Source organism: Myotis daubentonii, chromosome 6 (genome assembly GCF_963259705.1).
Source record: "Myotis daubentonii chromosome 6, mMyoDau2.1, whole genome shotgun sequence".
Taxonomy (NCBI): Eukaryota; Metazoa; Chordata; class Mammalia; order Chiroptera; family Vespertilionidae; genus Myotis; species Myotis daubentonii.
In genome coordinates this window covers 15,037,108-15,053,047 of record NC_081845.1, presented here as the reverse complement: position 1 = coordinate 15,053,047, position 15,940 = coordinate 15,037,108, and the positions used below count along the sequence as shown (strand labels likewise).

At 40.5% G+C, this 15,940-nt stretch overlaps 1 protein-coding gene across 4 annotated transcripts in view; it reads right to left on the bottom strand.

Moving 5' to 3' along the window:
- The window catches only part of PKIB (cAMP-dependent protein kinase inhibitor beta), a 75,191-nt gene extending 60,927 nt beyond the window's left edge, over positions 1–14,264 (bottom strand). The window contains exon 1 of one of the 4 annotated variants that reach the window (XM_059700224.1): positions 14,108–14,264. The gene's annotated coding sequence lies outside the window, so the exon portion shown is untranslated. The remainder of the gene's footprint in view (positions 1–14,107) is intronic. The other 3 variants (XM_059700221.1, XM_059700222.1, XM_059700220.1) reach the window with 3 other exon arrangements.
- Between the last annotated feature and the right edge of the window lie 1,676 nt (positions 14,265–15,940).

The window sequence follows — 15,940 nt, the reverse complement described above, 5'->3', positions numbered from 1 at the left end:
GGCCGCCACTTTATCCACTGAGCCAAACCGGCTAGGGCCATTAATCTTTATTTTCAAAATTTTATTTTTCCCAGGATGTCCATTATTCCTGATGAATTTTAATAGCTATTTTGCCAACCTCTCCATGAAAATCTCTTTTGGTTTTAAATTGACTTTCATTAACTTTATAATTAATTTGGGGATGCTACATTTTCCCGATATTTATTATTCTCATCCAGGAACAACACAAATCTCCATGACAGCTAATATTTTGTGTTTCTCAATAAAATGTTTTATTTTAATTATTCTTGTACATTTCTTACATATTTTATTCATACATATGTGATATTTCATTGCTATGATAAATGGGATTTCTTCATCACTTTCAATTTGTAGCTATAATAGGAAAGTCAATTGGTTTAAACACATTTATTTTTTTGTATGGCTACTTAACTGAAGTCTCTTATTCTAACAATTCTTTAGTTGATTTTCTTGGAATTTTTTAGAAAAAATACATTTTTTAAGAAAAAAAGATGCCACCTCTTTTCAAATAATTGGAACTTTTGAGAGGCAGCATACCGAGCATTATACTATTAAAGATTAGAGATACAAGTTAAAACACTTGAGTTTTAATTAAGCTCTACCACTTATGAGCCTTCTCTGGGACTCAGATTTCTAATTTGTAAAATGAGAATGATAGTCCATATTCCAGGATTGTTGTGAAGATTAAGTGAGTTAATATTTGTCAAGTATTTAGAATTGTTTCTAGCATATACAATAAAGAATTTTAAAAATGTTAGTCTTTTTAAAAATGTACAGCATTAGCTGGAATTTATAGAATGATGTTAACTATAAGTGATGGAGTTGGGCATATAGTAAGCCTCTAACATTTTTCTATTTTCTTGAATTGATTTTTCACAATGTCATAACATTTCCTCTATTCCTAAAATACTATGTTGTGTGTGTATTTTCTGAAAAGAAATACTATTGCACCCTAGCCAGTTTGGCTCAATGGATAGAGCATTGGCCTGCGGACTGAAGGGTCCTGGGTTCGATTCTGGTTTGCAGGCTTGATCCCCAGTGGAGGGCGTGCAGGAGGCAGCAGATCAGTGATTCTCTCTCTCATTGTTGATGTTTCTATCTCTCTTTCCTCTCTGAAATCAATAAAATATATTTTTAAAACAGAAAGAAATACAATTGCATTTTATTAAATGTTATTTGGACTCTATTAGGAAGTAAAAAAATAGGGGTTTTATTCTTTCGTCTTGACTATACAACTATTTTAATAAATTTCCCAATATTGAACCATTTTTACAATCCTAGAATACACATCATTTTTTGTATTATTCTATTTTGTTCGTTTCTATATTCCTGTATTTAGTATTTCAATAAATTTTTGTGATTTTCTTTTTCGTGGTCCTTTTATTAGCTTTTTTTTCTTGTTTTCTAGTATTAGGCTTTTCATTAAAGAAATCATAAAAATATTTCATCTCTTTGTAGAGTTTATAGAGTGTGGAATAACATGTTCCTTAAAGATGTATTTTTTTTCAATCGCTAATTATAAATTCCTGATGAAAACAAGATAGTTTGCTCATCTAAACAGAGTATTTTGGCTTCTGCCAAGTCTTCCTGTCCAAACTGATCAAAAATGGACAATATTAGGCTCAAATCCTAACTTCACACCCACCAGCTAAATGTGTACACTTGGCAAGGTGCATTTTTATCACAGGGACTCACCACACCTTCCTTACATTCCTCCCAAAGTTATTATGAGGATGACATGAGATTATGTTTGTAAATTACTATACACTCCAGCTATCGATTCAATAAATTGTTTTACAGCTTCGTTCTTATTTTCCTTAAATACAAAATTAATGTTTACCACTTATTTGCTATTTTTTCCTTAGTATGGATAGTTTAGTTATGTAGAAATATAAATGTTGCTGATAAAATTATTTCTGTGAAATTGCTTCATTTTTATCATAGATTTCAATTAGGACATTCTCTAGTGACATAAATGTAAAAGCTGTCATGACAGTGAAAATGCTCTGATAACACATGAAAATGAACCCACTGTCATTGTCTAAATGAAATCACAGTGGGTTAACAGGAAAGCTGTACTGTTTTGAGAAAACCAGGCAATGAGCCTAAACCAAATGTAATGTCTTCCACTCTTTCCTGTTCCCTTGGAGCTTTGTTCTCATGGAAATCCGAGAGTGAGAGGAGAAGGTTAGTGCCTTTACCCAGGCTGAGGCTTATCCTCGCTCCCTGATCTCATGTAAACTGCACAGGGGAGCAAGGCTTTCACTCCAGGCAGGAGAACGCAGCACTGAGGGGTTGCGTGGCCTCACATGCAAATCCTACCGACACAATACAATTTTTGTGAATTATTAAGGCTGCAACATGAATGTAGCCTCAGTTTTAAAGGGCACACAATTTGTATAGGTGAATATAAATATATATATACACAGATATATACTGTATGTACAGTATGAAGTGTATATACAGGGTGGGACAAAAAGTAGGGTTACAGTTGTGAGTACTGCAAAACACAGAGCTTATTCTTGTATCATTTTCCATATAAATAACTGCAAACCTACATTAGCCCCACCCGGTATATATGCTATATATAGTCTATATAGTATATGTAGTATATACACATGTAGTATAAACAGAAATCTATATATATATTCATATTCACCTCCACAATGGATGTCATTTATATATATCATTGTCACATAGATGCCATTTTTATACAGGGGTGGGCAAAAATAGGTTAATAATAATAACAAATAATATAATAATTTACAAATAAATAATAATACAAGAATAAACTGCTTTGTGTATTCACAACTGTAAACCTACTTTTGCCTACCCTGTATATAAAATATATATGATATATAGAAGGATATATAGATATATATGTCATTAGCACATAGAAACCTGTTTCTCAACAAAGTGAGATTTATGTCCACTTTCTGATTATAAATCTTTTACTGTGTAGTTACTGAACTTTTCTGGGCAGGACTAGACTTCGCCATATGTAAAATAATAGTATCTATTACATAGAGTTGTTGGGAGGCTTAAATGACATACTTTGTCGTACAGAACAATGTCTGACACATACTGTACTTAATGTTTTAGATTTATTAATACTCTTAAATAACAACAGTAAATAGGATGCTCCTGCCAATGATATATACATATGTGCGTATATATATGTGTATATATATGTATCTATGATACAATTAGTAAAGAAATCACTTTTAAACATTAAGTAGCTTTGAATAAAGCATCTTAGAAAAACATTTAAATGTTCCATTACTGTTAGATATCTCAGGAGTACTCTAATTGAATGGTTTAGGCACATGAGTGGGTATGCACGTATACGTGTGAGAAACAAAAACCTGTATGTACTTCTTCAGAAGAATTTTAATTTTTCTTTTTTAAAGAATATAGGTCCTTATACAAGAGTATAGTGCCAACAAAGAAGCTTCCCCTTTGTACCCTCGCAAAGTCACGGCTCCCAAACCCTTTGGATCAGCAGGCAGTCACCGCCCAAGGCCAGAAGTACTGGCTGAAAAGGTAGTGGGAAGGAAGGAGATAAGAAAGGTTTATACCACTTCCCTCTAGCTGGCCAATGTTAATTATTTCTCAAACCTAACAGTTGCAGGCTTCTCTGCTTTACAATTTAGCCTCAGATGCGCTGTGTGCTGTTCCCAAGACGCGGAAAGAGCTCAATTTTGGCTGTTCAAATATGTGCCTAGATCTTCAGGAGAAGCCATTGCTCAACACCGGCAGCTCGGAGTCCTTAAAGCAGAGCTCAAGCCCCTTTCAAGAGCTGGTTAGTTTCGGCATGTTATCAACTCTCCCGGAGAGTCATTTACGGACTAGGTTAAATATTAAAAACAAAATAAGATGTGGTCCTGGTGAGTTGTCTTTTGACTTTTCTATACAGAAAAAAAGAAGAAAAAATTCAAAGCAGTATCTCAAATATTAGCAGCAAGTGCTTGCATTGATATTGAGTCAAATAATTTGCCATTGTAGGCCCACTTGACAAGGCCAGAGTTAGCTTGCTGGCTTTTCTCAAATGTAAATATTTGCTTTGGCTAAATAATGTTAATAGGAAAAGTTACATATTTAATGTGGCATAAAGAAAAAGTACTTTCCATTGACCCGGAAAATTTACCTTGCAACTCAGCCTGGAGGAGAAAGAAACTGGAAGAAAAGGACCTGAAATGAGAACTCCAGCTGCCACAACTACCTCCCTTGCACCAAGTTCATGGTTAATTGAATTTCCATCAATAATTCCATACATTACTTGCAGGTTCATAGAGCACAAGTTACTGACTTAGATTCTGAGGTCAAATACTTACTGCTAGCAACCCTTGTGCCTCTGAGGGAGGCTTGGCCCCCTGCCAGCTTGTACGGCTTCTCCCATGGGGGCAGGCCTGAAACTGCTGTAAAGCTGCATGGGGGATGATGTGCCACCATGAGCCCCTGGTTGCTCAGCAACAACCCCTTATGACTGGTCCTCGGGGACTGCTAGGCAACAGCACTGAGTCTGACCCAGCTGCTCCCAGAGCACTGCCTCTCAAGAGGGCCAGGCTCACAGGAGGCCAAGGGCCCGAAGTGACTAGTTACATAACTTACACACATTTCTCGGAATGCTCTCCAACTGTCACTAAATAAAAACCAGAGCAGAGCTAGCTCCTACCCTGAGGGATACCCTTGAATGTATCCTTACTTTAAACTCTACCCTTGGATCTTTAGAGAAGCTGACAAGTGAGACAAGTGAAAGGACTAAGAAGTACAAATTGGTAGTTACAGAGTAGTCGTGATGATGTGACGTACAGTATAGGGGATATAGTCCATAATATTGGAATAACAATGGATGGTGGCAGGTGGGTACTGGGAATTACAGGGGGAACACTCTGTAAAGTATATGATTGTCCGACTACTATGCTGTACCTGAAACTAATACAAAATAATATTAAGTGTAAACTGTAAATGTGAAATAAAATTTGAAAAAGCTGAAGGAATTAAATGCTGGATATGAGGAGAAATTAATGAAATAGGAAATAATGCAATAAAGATCAGCAAAAAAAGTATACAACTGTTGCATTTATTTACACATAAACAAACTGTCAAAATACTTTTTTCAAAATACTTTTTGACTCATAAAATACACCACTGATTTTATAACTCCCTACTCAGAATCATCCAAGGATGCAAATTAGCTACAAATTTAACATTAAAGTCTTCAGCCCAGCGTTTAAGATTCTTCACTACAGCCCCAATCTACCTTTCTACCCTTGTCTTTTCCCACTCCCTAAAATTCTACACAACTCTGCCTCCTCCTTTCCTGTATTTGTACCTTTGTTCATACTGTTCTTCCAATCAGGAATGTTTTGCCCACTCATTGAAATTCCATCAGTCCTTCAAAGACCATCCTAATGACTGCATCCTCTATAAAATCTTTCTGATCAATTTCGAAGTTTATCTTTCTTTCCTTTGAAATCCCACAGCACTTTTTACTTCTTTTGTGGCACCCATTACAGTCAGCCTAGCAGAAATGTTATTATGTGTATTATCTTCCTTCATCTCCCCCAAATGGATAGAAGTCTAAGCTTCCTATAGAAAGGATGGAGTGTCAATCTCTCTTGCATGCACCATATCACTAACATGAGTTCCCAAATCCAGGAGGGTGCTTTATTTCTTTTTCTTTTTTCCAGGAGGGTGTTTTTAAACAAGTATTTGCTTATTTGAATTAGGTAACCATTCATCTCAGAGAGGTATGTACTGAGTTCCAAACTTCATTAGAAACTTTAACAAAGGACATCTATAAATATGCACAGAAATGAACCTAAAAATAAATGAGCACACATAGCACTAAAATATGGAATTGTAGACTCTATTTAGAATAACGCAAGTACTTTGTTCAATGTACTGATTTAACGATGAAGAACTGAAATCAAATTCAGAAGTACTGGTGTAACTATGTTGACAAAAAATTGGAATCTCAAGAGATTAGGAAACTTCTTCAGATTCACATGACTACTTAAAAGTTGAATTGGCCTCATGTCAAAGTTTTTAAATTTCTACTTTAGTTATCTGTTCCACTATTACCACTCAAATCATCTGTTGATTTTATTTTTATTTTTTTTATTTTTTTTTTAATTAAATCTTTATTGTTCAGATTATTACATTTGTTCCTCTTTTTTTTTCCCCCCATAACTCCCCTCCTCCCAGTTCCCGCCCCACCCTCCACCCTCACTCCCCACCCATTGTCCTCATCCATAGGTGCACGATTTTTGTCCAGTCTCTTCCCACATCTCCCACACCCCTTTCCCCCCCAAGAATAGTCAGTCCATTCCCTTTCTATGTCCCTGATTCTATTATAATCAACAGTTCATTCTGTTCATCAGATTATTTATTCACTTGATTCTTAGATTCACTTGTTGATAGATGCATATTTGTTGTTCATAATGTGTATCTTTACCTTTTTCTTCCTCTTCCTCTTCTTAAAGGATACCTTTCAGCATTTCATATAATCCTGGTTTGGTGGTGATGAACTCCTTTAGCTTTTCCTTATCTGTGAAGCTCTTTATCTGACCTTCAATTCTGAATGATAGCTTTGCTGGATAAAGTAATCTTGGTTGTAGGTTCTTGGTATTCATCACTTTGAATATTTCTTGCCACTCCCTTCTGGCCTGCAAAGTTTCTGTTGAGAAATCAGCTGACAGTCGTATGGGTATTCCCTTGTAGGTAACTGAGTTTCTTTCTCTTGCTGCTTTTAAGATTCTCTCTTTATCTTTTGCTCTTGGCATTTTAATTATGATGTGTCTTGGTGTGGTCCTCTTTGGATTCCTTTTGTTTGGGGTTCTCCGCGCTTCTTGGACCTGTAAGTCCATTTCTTTCACCAGGTGGGGGAAGTTTTCTGTCATTATTTCTTCAAATAGGTTTTCAATATCTTGCTCTCTCTCATCTTCTGGCACCCCTATAATTCTGATGTTGGTACGCTTGAAGCTATCCCAGAGGCTCCTTACACTATCCTCGCATTTTTGGATTCTTTTTTCATTTTGCTTTTCCGGTTGGATGTTTTTTGCTTCCTCGCATTTCAAATCTTTGACTTGATTCTTGCGCTCCTCTGGTCTGCTGTCGGGCGTCTGTATAATATTCGTTATTTCAGTCCGTGTATGCTTAATTTCTCGTTGGTTCCCCAATATAAGATCGAGGGTCTTATTAGTTTTCGTGTAGATCTCATTAAGTTTATCGGCAGCTTCTAAACAGTTCTTGAGAGACCTTAAAACTGTGGTTCTGAACTCTATTTCTTCCATTGACAATTTTGTCCTGTTTCTTTGTCTCCGCATTTTGTTATGCTTCCTTGGTGTACCCCCTAGTGGTCTTTGTTCGAAGTCTTATAGTTAAATCTTGATTGTTGTAGCTAATTCCAGGGAGGGTTTGACCTCCAGGCCAAGTGGCTATGAGAATCAGCTGTGTCAGCAGTGAGAGAACTTCTGTCCTCTAGGGAGGTGCTAATCTAGCCTTTGCCTGAGGCTATCTGGCAAATGCCTCTGTGCAGGGCTTGGGCGGGGCGGGTCGCACAGGATCAACAGGGTGGGCCGGAGAGAGCAGTTATGGCGGCTCTCAGTCCTGTCCCCAGGGGCTCTGCCTCTCTGAGTCCCAGCACCCGCTGCAAAGCTCGGAGAGAAAGCTGCACTCGCTCTGACCGAAGTCAGACGGTCCCGCTTCTCCCGTTTGAGTCTGGGTCCCTAAAGACTCGCCCGGATCTGGTGCTCAGAGTCTGCGACTCCCTCCCAATTGAAAACGCCAACCGCGCCCTCCGCCGCCAGCCCGCTCCGCGCACTCCGCACCTCAGAATTTGACTTCAGCACTGCGCCTCCTCTGAGTGTCCGTGTGCGTTTCTCTTTCCTCCTAGTTGTAGGACTTCCACTCAGCCAGCGTTCCTGTGGTTCTGGGTGATGTCCGTTCTGTGTTTTAGTTTCACTTTTGAAGTAGTTGTTCAAAGCAGCAAACTCCGGCGTTAACCTATGCCGCCATCTTGGTTCTCCGTTGTTGATTTTATTTTTAATGTTAGCTCCAAAAATGTTTATGTAAAAAAGAATGATTAACTTTAATTTATTATTTATCTTCAAAATATTATTTGAATAGCCAGAATTTTTTTAAAAATCTATTAATAGTGATTAAACAGAATTTTACTGAACAAAATTTATTTACACAAAGCTTACTTATTTTGCAACTTAACTACAAAGAATATAGTCAAGAATCAGGATATTAAGAAATACTGCTGTTCAGTTAAAATAAATGTCATAAAACCTATACACTCATCATGTTCAGCTTGTTTACTCATAAGACATTGCTACAGGTTTCATCAGATCCTGTTAATGCCTCTGTTTTGTTTTTAACCTGTTTGTCACCAGTTTAAAGGATAGTAAAGTTTGCCTGCCCCTAGCTATTTGGCTCAGTGGATAGAGCATCGGCCTGCAGGCTGAAGGACCCTGGGTTCAATTCCAGTCAAGGGCACATGCCAGGTTGCGGGCTCGATCCCCAGTAGAGGGCATGTAGGAGGCAGCCCATCAATGATTCTCTCTCATCATTGATGTTTCTATCTCTCTGAAATCAATAAAAATATATATATTTTTTAAAGTTTGCTTGCCCAACATCCACTTCCCTTCTGAAGAGACGTCCCTCCTGTTTCACTCCATGTGATTCAGTTGTTTCTGAGAGTGGAGTTGAGAGCCAGACCTGACAAATCAGTTCCCTATACGCCCATAGCCACAGTGATCAGTTCAGAGGTGATGAGTGACTCAGACCCATCCCAGCAAGCTTAGGATGTTTTTCCAACCCAGCCAATGCTTGAAGAGTGGGTTCACGATGCAGGTTAGTCTATCTTAGGTCTGGTGCCAAACCTACTAAGTAAAGGTGCTTTTTTTCTCTTTGAATTTAAACTTGAGACGTTAGACCTGGAGCTTTTGATAGCAGTTTTGTCACTAAGCAGGGCCTAAGAATAAAGCCAAATTGAAAGAGAGTAGAGCCAAAAAGTAAAAGGAAATTGGGTCGTTACAAAATAATTTGAGTCCTAGATCAACTGTGACTGAAGTTTGGCTTACATAAATCTGATAAATTCTCCCTATCTTCTCAAGCCAATTTGATGCTGATTTTCTATCATAGGCAACTATAACATTCCTAAGTAATGCACTTGGTCATCTGAGTTTCTCAACCCACACTAAATTAAAAGGGAGAGATAGAGAAAGAGAGAGAGAGAAGGAACATCAAGAGCCATCACATACATCCTCATTCAACATCATAGATAGGTTCTGAGACTAAGCAAAACAACGTATAATGAAACTAATTTTACCATACAATAATTGATATAAGTAAGAATTAAGTTCCTACAGTATCTCACCAAAGTTATAACAAAATAACATTATTCAAGGATCTTCTGTACTTTAGATGAACTAATAACTTATAGCTTGAAAGGTGACATGTAAAAAAAATGAATTTCAAAATTTTCAAAAATTTGAAGTCTTTATGTCAAGGACTTATGCCACATGGCATCCTGGGAGACCTCCCAGTCCCAGGGAAACCAAAACAGTTGATTATGCTACTTGGAAGTATAAGGATTTTGCAATAATGTGCACAAACAAGAAGATAGGGGTCACAAGGTCATAGAGCAGGGGTGGGCAAACTTTTTGACTCGAGGGCCACAATGGGTTCTTAAACTGGACCGGAGGGCCGGAACAAAAGCATGGATGGAGTGTTTGTGTGAACTAATATAAATTCAAAGTAAACATCATTACATAAAAGGGTACGGTCTTTTTTTTCAATAGTTTTGTTCATTTCAAACGGGCCGGATCCGGCCCACGGGCCGTAGTTTGCCCACGGCTGTCATAGAGGAATCAAGGCAGGTGGTGGTGAGACTGAGGTTACTGTAGTTGTAAGGGAGAGGGTGGCAAGGGACTATCCAGAAGCAGACAGAATTCTTAGGTTCTCCATTGACTTGTGGTAATGGAAATGGAATCCACTGAGAAACATCTGACTTCAAACAATAAGAGCATGGGTGGGTCAAAGTATTGGCCAACCCAATGAACAAGTGTAGGTGTAAATCTTTGGATTGGTGTAAAACTATATATATAAGATGCTATGCCCAGAGCGTTTCTGAATTTGAAATTTTAGGAAGGAACAATTTCACATGATAGCAAGCCCAAGGTGTGGCTACAGACGTGGTTGGGTGAGCAGTAAAAGAGAAGGTTACTGCTTGACTTGTGGAGGTCAAAGACTGATAGGTTGTGGTGCTGGGTGTAGATATGGAGTCACTCAGACTGAGAACAGGAGAAGAAAACTGTATATCAATTTCTGGAGTGCTCAATGAAGGAGTGGTTTGTTCAAGTGGTGAGTAGATAATAGGAATGAACAATGGTAGAGAATAGTGTAGCCAGATAGCTCAAGGGAACAGGGATGAGTAAGATGGTGGAGAAATAATGATCTGGAGATGGGATATAGGTGCTTGAAGGGCATTTGACCCATCTCCAACCTGGAGATTCATGAACTATGAAATAATAAATAGTCTCCAAGAAAGAGGGGGAAGTGGGAGGTCTAGGGGAGAGTCAAGTTTCAGGACTGGGGGGAAAAAGTGGAGGTTAAGAGGAGTTTACTGTGATTGAATAGGTGTTCCAAAGGCATGATGGAATGATTTTGAAGGGAGGATAAAGAGCAGAAATTAGATCAGAAAGAAGCAGCACAAAGGATAATAATATTTCAAGGCAAAGAGGAAAAATAAGTAGACAAATGATAAAAACAGATTTTAATCATTAGAAAATTATGTTTTCCAGGGCTAACAAAATGATACGTTCCCAAACTAGTAATGTGGGAATTTAGGGAGCACCAACAGCTCTGATATGGGACATGGTATACTTTTTACTGCTGGGGGAAGGTGTGAGTGACATATGTGTGTCAAGGCATCGTAGGGAGACGATCAAAAAGGCTGAAGCCAGGAAAGCTTATGAAAAGGAAAAGTCTGCAGGACTTCACAATGGTAGGGGTAGCTATGAGGAAGTTTGGCTTCAAGGAGATGCAGGGGTGGGGGGCACAGGAGGTACACAGATTTGTGCACATTGAAAGGAAATTAATTAGAAGAAATATTTTAATATCGCTATTTGCCTTTTCTCTATAATACTGTAGAAGTGTCAGAGATAAAAGAAAATTAGTAAAATGTATATGAAAATAATATATAAATTGATTAATAAATGAACAATGACAACATGATATAACAACAAAGGCATGATATAAAAAGAAAACATGATATAAAAACATGATATAAAAACAACAATGATAAAAACAATGACTGATGAGTTGATTAAACTTATTCTAATATCTCCCTGTATACCACATTAAAAGTAAAAACACTTTCAGAGTGCTTGACTAATTTTCCTTGTGATGAAGTATTTACAACTTTAACATCACACGCTCTTCGAACTCAAGAAAAAGCAACGTGTGTCCAAAAACGGGTTCAGGTAGGAATATTCCTACTCTGTCTAGAGTTTGTCCTTGTGATTTATTAATAATCATCGCAAATGCTGTCATCACAGGAAACTGTCTTCGAATTAATTTAAATGTCAGACAGGGATAAGTATCGTGCATGCACAAGTCAACGTTTATTTTTAAATTGCCAGTGTGCGTCATATGTACCGGTGGTCAGTTGGTAGGATGGTCAGTCACTTAGCCTTTTATATATATAGATTAGTGGGGAAGGAATCAGTTATGGAACAAGTGGATTTGAGATGACTAGTCATTAAAAAATAGCAATTATAAAGTTAGATAACCTACTAAATTAACTTCCAAAGGGTAAAAATGTTAAATAAGAAAAGACATCAAAAGTACTTAAAAAAGTGTAGATGAATACTTTTACAAGTGGGAAAGTCCTTCTCAAGCTTAATAAAGTCAGAATGCAAGGAGAAATTGATAGCAGTTTGACATCGATCAAATTTTAGTATACTGCAAAGCAGTGTGCACCAAATAGTTAATGGCAAAACTCAACGGATTCAAAAATTGCAACTTAATAGATACACAGAGTTACTATCCCTATGAATAAAAAGCTCTTGAAACAAATAAACAAAAAAGGATTAAAAATAGGCAAAGAATATGGAAAAGCAACTCATAAAAGTAAATCCAAAATATCTGTTAAACATTTTGGCCAACTAAAACAATTCAGCTTCATTAACAACCAAAGAAATAAAAATAAGAGCTTTCTTTTCTCCCTGATTTCTAAATTTTAAAATTTTGACACAGTCTTAGTATGTTAATAAAAATGGTATTTTGAGTAGAAATAGCTATAGGACTTCTGAAAAAAAAATTGCAGAATGTATCACAAATCTTTAAAAAGTGAATATGCTCTTACATAGCAATTCTATGGAAATTTATTCAAATAAAATAATCAAATAGGTTCGTACAGTGTATAAAATTATGGATAGTTATCTACTATGATATTGTTTGTAAAACCAAATTTGGAGAAATTTTGCATGCTTGCCAAAAGAGATTAGTTAAAAATTTAATAGAACACTATACAGCCATTAAAAGTATGATTTTCTATGAAAGATATATTAAGATGATTTCTTAATTGGGAAATAGAGCATATCTATGACATTACTTTTGTTTTGTTTTTGTTTTTTTTTTTTAAAAAAAACACAGATAAAGCAAAGAATTTTATAATTAATGGTGAAAATAAATATAGGTGAACTTATTTCTTAATACAATTCTGAAATCTCTGATTATCATTGACCAGCAGGGGACATACTTAGAGGAAACAAACGGGGTTTTCAAAATGCTGGTCTTAACCAACCCTGACTCAGAACCTACCCCATTACTTCTTGTGACCTTATGGCCGTCAGATCTCATTTTAATAATCCGAATTCCGAGCTTTGGAATAGTAAATCCCAGATCAATTTTTAAAAATGTGTGGCAAGCAATGTCAATAAAGACGAAGGCATCTTGGATTTTGAATCTACATGCATCCAAAGCGAAATGCAATACTCAAAGTAAATCTAACCCAATACTTTTTCAGTATCCAAAGCATTAATATAAGTTTTCGGGGATTTTTTATTGTGCTCCTCCCCCCCCCCCCCCGCCCCCAGGTGACTGTTTAAAGTGGTCATCAGGCTCAAATCTCCACCTTCCAGTCCGGTGCAGGCTCTGGCCAACAATACCTGCAGTGTTGGGGTTCCTTCCTTTATATATTTTTAAATGTTTCCCGGGGGCCCCACTCAGGCCAAGCGCTTTTCCAAAGGAACCGGGTTGGGCTGCGCTCGGAGGATGAGCTCTGGGAAGATGGGGCTGGCAGGTCGGGCTCAGCCTCCCTCGTCAGGAATCGCCAGCCCCAGCCAGGGCAGCGGGGCCAGAACCTTCACCCCCCGCACCCACCCCCACCCGGGCGGCACTTTCAGGAGCTCCCCCGGGGCCGCAGCCGCCAGGACCCAAGCCCCCCCCCCCGCCCCCCCACTCTCCCGAGCCTCTGCGGCCACGTTACATTCGCGTGTCTCCCTGGCGCCGGCCGGAGTCCCACGCTCCGGGGACATCCCACCGCTGCCGGGGACCCTTGGGATCATCGGCCTAATCATCCCCATGTTTCATCGAAGAAGAGACGGACCCCGCTGGGGGAGGTGACCCGGCTAAAGACACGCAGGTCTGCTCCCCCCGCAGGCGCGAGCAGCTGCCCGGGGTGGCAACGCGCAACCCGCGCAAAACGGCGTGGCGAGGAGGCGAGGAGGCGAGGGGCTCAGCAACTTAGGGCAGGAGGCCACCGGTGTCCACCTTCAGGTCCGAGAGGGCACGCAGCAGGTGGCCAGACCTCCCCAGTTATGTTCCTGGACCCGAGCGCCCCCTTTCCCTCTAAAAGTGCCCTGGTTTGCCTGTGAATGGTGTGGTCCCCGCAGCAAAGGGGGCATCGGCTGGAACCCCCTCCCGCCCCCCGTGCCGGTGCCGACGGGCGCAACCTGGGGAAGTTGCACTTACCCCCTTTCCGCTGGCTCCGTCTCCCCCCAAATCCCCAATCCTCTCCCTCCACCCGCACCGGGACACCCACCCCGCCGCCCCTCCGCCGGGTACGCACCAGCTGCGCGCGGGGCCGCCCGCCGAGCCGGGGCCAGGTGTCCTGCGCGCGGGCTCGCCCAGCCTCGGTGGCCGGGGGCTGCGCGGGCTCCAGCGCTGCCGCCTGCACAGCCCGGGGATGCGGCAGCGTCTGAGCGGCGGGCTGCGGCGCAGGCGGGCGGCGGCGAGGACTCCGGGGGCGGAGGGAGCGGCGCAGGGACCCGCCCCCCGGCTCCGAGCGCGGTTTCCCACGCGGCGTCCGGCTCTGCCTGCCGCCCCGGTCGCCAGCAGCTCTCCCCATGGGCGCCTGGTGAGGGACTCTTTTATTCCTGCGAGCGCATTAACAGACAACTCATCAGCCGTGATCACCTCAGAACCCGTGTCCTCCCCGTCCGCCGGCCATTCTCAGTTCCTCTGGGTGATTGCTCGGGTTCTGTTAAGAATTTGCTTGATGTGACTGCGGGAATTCCACTTCGCTCCCTGCTCTCAGACGCTGCAACTTGACCCTCTGACCTAGGCGTGCGCTCCCCGAGGTTTTTGCTCTCCAAGAGTCTTAAGATTGCCCTTCGATCCAATGGCGGCTGTTTGGAGAAGGTGGGAATTGCATAATTTTCTCATCTGCACCTGGAATCAACAGATGGGGAAGCAACGTGCAATGCTGACAACTTTGGGGCAAAGCAAAGCAGACAACAATGCATATCAGGTTTCACTTTCAAGTTCTCAGGAGGAAAAGGAGGTCCTTACTGCTGAGGTCTCATTGTGTCCTTTAAACCCCATATTAAATGGATGAGATGCTGCTGCAAAAATTTAGGTGCTCTTCTCGGCTTCCTGAGAAGGTGGCTTGTTCTCCCCCCCGAGATCTCCGGTGTCCTTATGAGTGTCCAAAGTCTTCTTAACACCCGTGTGCTCATTGATACTGTGCTCTGGCTTCCTATTCAGACCCTAGGGTAGCTGCGATTCACTACTGACTACTTCCAAATTCCTTTTAGGCAAAGGCTACGCCTTCCCATATTCTCTGTTTCTTCTCTACTGTCTGTATTCTCCTCGTATAAAAACACTTGTTGGATTTAGGATCCACCCCATTCATTCAAAAGGATCTCATCTGGAGCCCCTGATGCTCATTACACCACCAAAGGCCCTTTGCAAGTCAGACCTTAGCATTGCCAATCAATACATATGCATAAGATATCGATTAGGTAAGGAAGGGAGAGATTTGGAAGGAAAGGAGAGGGAATGGCTGAAGCTTTAGCAGACAAGGCCCATGCTTTCCTCACTTATTCCAAACTCTATAGCGAAGATTCCTTTTTTGGTGGAGAGCGGCTACAGTGTTGGAAAGGTTCGAGCCTTGGACTAATGAGAGGGGACGTGGTCCTCTCGTGGCAAAACCACATGCAAATCCCAGCATAACTATAGCCAAAGGCTATAGTTGTGAGTTTGACCTTATGGTCCAAACCTGTGGTCCCACGTGGCTGAGTGATGTGGGCTTGATAGAGTTCAGGTGCATGTGATTGAGTAGATTCAAAACCTGTGAGAACATTATAAACATCTTGACCACGCCCTTACTTTTCCTCCTGGAATCTGGCTATAAAATAAAGACTCGGCTTGCAGGCCGTGTCGCTGTCTCTCTAATCAGAGAGCGGTGTCCCATCGAGGCCCAGCTTTACTGTCTTGTCTGTCTTATTTAATACTTCACCACCACCCCGCCCCCCGCAGGTTCACCCATGCTGTGCTGGCGCGCTACACCTTTTAAGTAAAAAAGAGGACTTTGATACAGAGTTCTAATTTGAAAGGGTTTTCCCCTCAATACTTTAAAAAAGCTATTGTACTTTGTCCTATGTACAAACTATGACTTTTA